The following is an 8,338-nucleotide window of genomic DNA, read 5'->3' on the forward strand; positions in this document are numbered from 1 at the left end:
GTCGAGGAGAAGAAAGAAACAAAGATAAAGAAATCAATAAAATGAAACGGCTAGAACTTTCAGATGAGTTTTAAGATTATTTTTGTTTTATTAACAATTGTTATTTCTTTGAAAAGATAAAAGGAATTGGAGGAAAAAATAAAATTCAAATTTTACTGTTTATTTTCAAAAAATTAATATTTTGGGTTTTGAAGAAGTAATCATATATAATATGAAAAAAATTAATATTTTGCCACGTCATTTTGGATCTGGTTTCATGGTGGGTGACCCGATCCAATTCTCATAAAAAAAAATTAGGTGAGACTGAAACTGTTTCCAGTATTGCTTCTTTCGCTTTGTGCAGAGGCAGATAATCGATGATGTCTACCAGCAGCCGGAGATGCCTTACTATTTTTCGGGTTCATCGGCCAATGGGTATTTTTGGTTCCGTTTCTTATAGTAGTTTTAAAAGCAGTACGTATTTGAGAGGTAAAAGCAAATCTGATTCTTTCCATAACATCGATGATGCTTTGGCTTCCTTTAATTTGATGCTTCGTAGTAATCCCTGACCTCCCGTTATGGAATTCAATAAAATATTATCTGCACTTGTTCGAATGAAACATTATGCTGATGTCATTTCTCTGTCTAAACAGATGGAAATGTTTGCAATTTCACATAATATTTATTCTTTTAATATTTTGATTAATTGCTTCTGTCATCTAGACCATGTGGATTTTGGGTACTCTCTTACGGGAAAAATCTTCAAACTTGGTTTTCAGCCTACCATTGTAACGCTTACTACCTTAATTCACGGGCTTTGTAGAGAGGATAAATTTGTTGAAGCTGTGGATTTGTTTGATGATATTGTTGAAAAAGGGTATCAACCGAATGTTTATACCTATACTGTGATTGTGAATGGTCTGTGTAAAATTGGGAAAACCACTGTGGCCTTTGCTGTTCTGAAAAGAATGGTCGAGGAAGGTTGTGAGCCTGATGTGGTGTCATTTAATGCTATCATTGACAGCCTCTGCAAGGACACATTGGTTGCTGAGGCATTTGACCTCTTCTTCAAAATAAAGAGCAAAGGTATCTTACCTGATGTTGTGACCTACAGCACCTTAATCCGTGGTCTGTGCATGTCAAGCAGATAGAAGGAAGCTTTTATGTTGCTTAACCAAATGTTGAGAGCAAACGTCACACCAAATATAATTACCTTCAATACTTTGGTTGATGGACTTTGTAAGGAAGGAAAGGTTTCAAAGGCTCATGGCGTAGTCAAGGGGTTTTCTGCAGATGCGACTACCATGGAGTTGGTACTAAACAATGATCTGCTTGTGAAAAAGCTACTGAGCTGCTCTAAAAGTTCTCAAGCTGTAAAGTTGAAGTGAGATTTTAAGAAAGAACAATTGTTATACAGTCACAGGAGATGTTGTTCTGTTTTGGTTTATCTGACTTAAATTTGTCTCTATTTTCTGCAATTCAATATTTATATTTGTATCAGACTTCTATGCAGCTGGCCTTGCCAATAAGTTGTAACACTAATTGTTTTTGTTCGCTATCAAGAGAAAAAAAGTAGCAGTGTTTTTGTTTTCCTTACTCTACTTAGCAGAGCTGTAAATAAGATAACGTATTTCATTGCAAAAGCTTGTAATAAATTGGCAAATTTTTTTGTTGCAGGCTTTTACAATGAAATTTAGACTCTGAAATACAGGAGATTGTGATCTAAATCTTCTGGAAGCTTACGTTGAGAAGGAAATTTTGGAAGCAAATTAGCAATATTTTTTGCCATCTCTAAATAGGAGGTATGTTTGTTGACAATTCTCCCACCACAAGCTAATAGCAAGTCCTTAAATGTCTTTTTCTTGAAAGTCCAGTTGCCGTTTTTCCAATTGAAATGATACAATGGAAGAAATCGTTGGCCGTAAATGGCTATAAATTCAACTGCTGCAAGAATGAACTCAAACTCCTCTTCAGACATGTAATATGGGAAACTAATCCTTGTCCATCCTGGCTTTACTCCAACATACCCCTGTAAAAATTCATAAATTTTGTTGGTAAATTTCTCTATATTTACTTTTTGTTACAGTATTTTTCACATTGTCAAATGATCACATTGTAACATACCAAATTACCTTTTGTATTGCTGATCTAATTGCAAGAGAGGTAGTCTGATTGATGTTGAGCAAAAAATGACCATAGGGACCAGCACAAGCACACCCACCTCTAGACTGAATTCCAAACAAGTCATTAAGCAAAGCAGCAACAAAAGCTCCATGTAAAGGCTTATCTCTTTTGTTTCCTGTCTCTGCCCACATGTAAAGATCTTCCTCTCCCTTTGCCTCTAAAAATTCACTACTAGTAGTTGTAGAATATATGAGGAAGGAGAATGTAGCTTGTCTCTTTTTTCTCTGGCTATTATTTTTTCCTAAAACCCATATATTTTTGTTGGATTTCAGCCTCTCTAATGCTTTTTCTATGTAGTTGTTTTCTTGTTTTTCAATCAATTTGTAACTTACGTATTCTTTAACCCAAAATGCCAATGCTGCCCTAATTGTTTGTATTATTTGTGGTGTTCCTCCATTTTCTCTCTCTTCTATGTCCTCCCAATATAGTGTGTCCTGCGAAAAAAAAAAATATATATATATATATATATATATATATATATATATATATATATATTTGTTTTATTTCTATTTATTTTCCACAAGTTTGAAGTTTCCAATAGAAAAAATATTTGAAAATTCAAATGAGGGACAATAAATTTCTCGCAAGTCAAAATAGGTGGGCTGACCTTTTCATTGAAGCCATTGACATAAGAAACTGTTCCTCCTCCACAAGTTGACGGAGGAGAAGATCTTAGCTGATAAAGGGCTTTACTCATCAGAAGAATTCCAGGCGATCCGGGCCCACCAAGAAACTTATGTGGGCTCAGAAAAATAGCATCATACCCGTCCATCTCACCAGACCTCATGTCAATCTCTGTGTATGGCCCACTGTATACATTTTTCAAACAAAACTTTATAATTTAATTTTTTTAAAAAATTAATTTAATTAATTAATTAATTATTATTATAGGAAGAAGAATGTACTTTGCTGCAAAATCAAAACACACGAATCCTCCGTATTTATGAATAAGCTGAGCGATTCCTCGAGTATCAGAACAAATCCCAGTCACATTACTACAAGCTGAAAACGACCCCAAAATCGGCCGATTCGCATTCCTATAAACACTAAGTCGTTCCTCTAAAGCTTCCATGTCTATTAACCCATCATCATCAGCACCAATCTCTATCACTTCAGCTAAGCTCTGCCGCCATGAAAGAAAGTTCGAGTGGTGCTCATAAGGTCCAACAAAGACAACCCACCTCTCTTCATTGCTAAGGCATTTTATTAGCCTATCTCTCATAATCGATGGAACGGCAATGCACATTGTCTCTTGCAGTCGTTTAATAGCTGCAGTGGTGCCCGAGCCGCAAAAGATTATTGCGTCGTCTAATCCGCCGCCTAAGCATTTCTTTATCTATTGAGTGGCTTCGTGTAACATTTTTGTTGTTTGTTGTCCCACGTAACTGTCACACGTGTGAGTGTTCCCTACATGCGATAATAATAATAATCAATATTTCTATGGTTAGAAAATGATTAGCTTTACTGATATGTAATAAATATAGCATACTTAAAAGATAAAATAAAACATTAAATAACATTAATAGTATGTTTTGACAATTAAAAAATGAAAATAATATGAATAAAGGGTTTTATTTCATTTCAAAAAAATAATAATAATAATAAACGGATTTCTTAATTATGAATAATTAATAATAATTATTAATTCAAGGGTTTTCTATATCTAATGTCATGTTCAAGGAGAGGAGGACAATTGTTCTTGACTCCTCTTTTTTTTTTTTCTGAAAAAAAAAGTAGTAGCAAAGTCGTTTTATTATTCAAACCTAAGACCATGAATTCCTTTCTCTCTGTCAGAGGCGGAGGTAGTGCGGACTGGGAAACCCGGACACCCAAATTCAAAAGAATTTTAAACTTTTACCTGCAAATATTACAAGCCTCTCTTAATTTTAAAAATTTTCTTTTAGCTTCCCCTAACTTTAGAAGTGTGCCTCCACCCCCTGACTATTTTGTTATCTTATAGATTGCATGGACACAAATACAAAAGCTACACTGAATAAATATAATCTATTAATAATTCAAATAAGTAAATAATTCATTTATAATAATCGTAAAATAAAAAAAATTCAAATAAATAAAATTTTTAAATGTCTCTAATGTGTCCAAAAATAATAAAATAAAATAAATAATAAGACACATTTTTTAAGTTTTCGACATTTATTAAAAGTTTTTTTATGTCTGACAAGGAGTTGAATATTTTAATGTTTTGATGCAACTCTCCTAATTTATTTAGATAATTTTTTTAAATACAAAAATACGGGTAGCCGCCTAATTAAAGGGATTCCACGCAATTGGTTGATGGAAACAGGCAAGCAGCAGCCTAATAGATTATCTAAATTATCATTCAACTGTCTAACACCATTAATCTTCAAACACAGAAATAGAAAATATATATATAAATATGAAGAGGTTTCAGATTCAAATTTAATGCTTGCTATTTAAGAGAGGGTTCCTTAATCCTCAACGGTATTAAGCATTTGGCCTTCAATAAAACAATTAATAAATTAATAAATGAAAACTATTCAAAAAGAAAATGTGCATACCATAAAAAGGAAGAACATTGTCAATGATGAAATTCTCGATATAGTGAAGAGACTTGCCGGAGGCAGTATGATCAGCATAAGTAAGCGTTCGTTTTCCAAACGGAGAATCAAATTCCACACCGTTACCCACAATTTGAGATCGCAACCAAGCAAGTCGTTTCTCTGGTGAAACGTCCTTCGGAATGCCCATCTCCAGTGTCCGAAACGATTCGGAGCGATTGCAAAGATCATTGTACGACGTCGAATGACTTGTAGTTTTCGACGAGGTAGTCGATCTCGAAGTGTATGTATTAGTAGTTTCTAAACTGAAAGAGCTAAGTTTTTGAACGTTAGGAGTATTTCTGGGGATTGGTTGCTCTAGCTCCATTTTTCTGTATAGAGCAAGATAAAGGAAAGGAGATGGCGATAGGTGAGTTGCAGAAGGATAGATATGGGGTATTTAAAGAGGCTGGTTGGAGGAAAGCGGTGAAAATAGCTGTCACCTGTAGAATAATTTAAAAGAGAAATTAGGAATTCAATTGGCTTGTCAAAATTGTATAGTTCTAGTTGTAAAAATTCGGCAACGTTGGATGCTTGTTTTCGACCAACTGATTTTAAGACGCAGTGTTCTCTGTTTCTTTTGCTCGTTTAAGTTTGACTTTTTGTGTTTTAAAAGATTTCTTTCACAAAAATATATATGATCTACTGTTTACACCGGGATATATTAGAGCAGGGAATAATGAGATTTCTTATAGCGTTCTTAATGAAATTTGAATATTCTAAAATAATTTTATTTATAACTAATTGAATCATCGGGAGTAATTAGATATATATTTAGCATATATAATTATATTATATGATTTAAGTGATAAAATATTATAGTACTAATTAACTTATAAGGAACAATTTTATGATTCAAATATAAATATAATAATTAGTTATAAATATTAGAATTAGAATATAATATAAATTATAATTGGAATATAGAATTATAATTTAAAATTGGGAAAAAAAATAGAAATAATACAAAATATTTTTATAAGAAATGATTAATCCACTGAAAATCTAGGTAATAATAAAATTTCAAACTCGGGTTAATTAGTATTTTAATATCTTATGATTTAAATCATGTCTTATAATTATATATGCTATGCATACTTTTGTTCATATATAATAATAATAATAATAATAATAATATATAGTGATATGAGACGATACTTTCCTAATTAGGATATGACAAGAGGTAAATTCCTACTTAGAATTATATTAAACTTTCTAATAGGATTTAGATTCAAATAAGAAATTAACAAATCAATCATAATTCATATTTAAAACTAGATTAAACGTCTAATTTGAAAACTAAAAACTTATAAATAAATATGTATATTCGGTTCATAAAAACTTATACTAATAAATATATTATTCACAACTAAGTCTCATTATATTCGGTTCAATAAACTAATCTAGTTGTATTAATTTTCTATTTAGAATTAGATTAAAATTTTTAATAGAATTTAGATTTAAATAGAAAATTAACATATCCAACCAAAATTAAACTATTTTTATTTTTCTTAATAGTATTTTTTTCGATCCATAAATTTAACGTGGACATTTTTGAAAACCAATGGCATCACGCATGGTCACATGGTAAGCTTGATAAGCCTATATACTATTGTCAACAATTGTATCCATAGTTAGGGATTTGGATAATAATAATGTGTGAATAGTGAAATAAAAAAGTTGTTTAGGCTTTTCACATTGGTGTTTTTAGGCATCACAGCCAACACACAACTTCAAGGATGGAGAAACTCAAGATAGTATATTTATTATGTAAGAAAGTATTTATATCTATTAATTTATATATAGGGAGAGTTAAAATATATAATAAAAAAAAAAACACTGAGGGGTAAAGATCATGGTATCAATTCATACAATAAGATTATACTTTTTGCAAGAATAAAGCATAATTGTAAACTCAATAATTTCCAATTAGTAAGAGTTTGATGTCATAATTCTTAATAGTTAAAATCAACAAAATCTTGATAATCGAAAGCAAATTAAAACTAAACATATATATAATGATATAATAGGATAAATTCCTAATTAGAATACGATTAAACTCCTAAATTATATTGCATACCAAGGCATAGTCCAGTTGAAACTGCATATACGACCTGAGGTTCGAATCCCTCTCCCCAGATACTTAAAAAAATCCTAATTATATTCAAATTTTACTACACAAATAATATTAACCAATAATATTATATTAAATAGATAAACGTTCTATAAATAAAAATATATATTGATTTATAGTAAATATCCCATTTATTGTATTAAATCAAATAATAAAAATTTTTAAATAACAATCAAATCGGCTGCATTGATCCTATTCAATTAATTTTAATCCAAGTGTGCTTAGCCCTACAACAATCTAGTTTTTTTATCAATTGTCAAAAAAAAAAAAAAAAACAGAGCCAACCTTTCTTTATGTGTCTTCCCTACTAATCCAATGAACACGATTCAATATTTTAATAAATAAGAAAATAACAATTTTTCAATAAAAAATAATTAAAATTAGTTCCTAATTAGAATTAAATTAAACTTTCTAATATAATTTAAATTCAAATAAAAAATTAACATAACCAATTAAAATTCAAATAAGAAATTAATATCATAATCAATCAAAATTAAATTACATTTATTTTTCAACTAATAAAATTAAAGTCCTTAATGATATTTTTGTCGATCCATAAACTTAGTAAGGGTGTTTTAGGAACCCAATGTCCCCCCATTCGTACTTTTATATATACTAGTCTTTTTTATGACATGTCTTGCACGTTGATTATGCTCGTTATATATTTGTACTCTTTAAATTTTATATATATATCAAAGCATAAGTTTTTGTTTAGATTAAAATAACTACTATTTCTTAATTTGTATGAATTTTTTCGTACAAGCTATTTATAATGTTATTTCTTATTTACTTAATTATATTTTATTTATAATAAAGTGGTCTCAAAATAAAATTCAACCCAATCCCTTGACCTAATCCTTCAGTCCTTAATTTATAAATGCAGATACTTAAAACCCTAATAAGTGTCCAAAAAAAAAAAAAAAATCAAGTCATCACTCAATTTCCAACCTCCTACCTTCAACCCCAAATTAATATCTAGATACAACTATAATGAAAAATAATAATAAATTATTTTTTACTGCTTGGTAAAGGAAAGAAATGAGTAGATGATCTGAATTGAGAATGGTGATTACTTTGGCTATAGTGATAGTATTACTTGCCCAGTACATTAGAGAAAGTAATACATGCACAAACACACAAATTCTTGAAACTCCAAAAAGTGACCAAAAATAGAAATATATAGTTCTTGGTTTTTCTAGTTTTATAAACACATTTTCTTTTAAGTCAAACAGATTTATAATATAATAGAAAAAATATTAAGAAAATTAAAAATGTTTAATCATCAAGAAGTCATCTTTTATTGCAAGGGAGATATAAATTTCTTACTAAATTAAAGTGATATTAGTACAAATTAATTCAGTAATGAAAAAGAAAATTAAAAATTAAAAAATTGTTATTAAGAATAGAACTTTTTTCTTAACACAACATATAATAAGAAATAAATTATATTAAAAAATTATCA

General features: G+C 29.8%; 1 long non-coding RNA gene and 2 pseudogenes across 2 annotated transcripts; 2 read left to right on the top strand and 1 right to left on the bottom strand.

Moving 5' to 3' along the window:
• LOC149497732 (uncharacterized) lies at positions 1–2,139 on the top strand. The gene is made up of 2 exons (XR_016320253.1): positions 1–468; positions 1,657–2,139. It is a non-coding gene; the product is annotated as an uncharacterized LOC149497732 (long non-coding RNA).
• On the top strand, positions 468–1,575 carry LOC149497733 (uncharacterized; annotated as a pseudogene).
• LOC105629626 (uncharacterized) lies at positions 1,673–5,269 on the bottom strand (annotated as a pseudogene). Its single transcript, XR_016320251.1, has 5 exons — positions 4,704–5,269; positions 3,069–3,570; positions 2,771–2,972; positions 2,112–2,597; positions 1,673–2,008 (listed from the first exon to the last, which is right to left on the bottom strand). The product of XR_016320251.1 is annotated as an uncharacterized LOC105629626 (transcript).
• Between the last annotated feature and the right edge of the window lie 3,069 nt (positions 5,270–8,338).

The sequence above is a fragment of the Jatropha curcas genome, chromosome 3, assembly GCF_041381405.1.
Source record: "Jatropha curcas cultivar XTBG-Jc1 chromosome 3, XTBG_Jcur_1.0, whole genome shotgun sequence".
NCBI classification, from domain to species: domain Eukaryota; kingdom Viridiplantae; phylum Streptophyta; class Magnoliopsida; order Malpighiales; family Euphorbiaceae; genus Jatropha; species Jatropha curcas.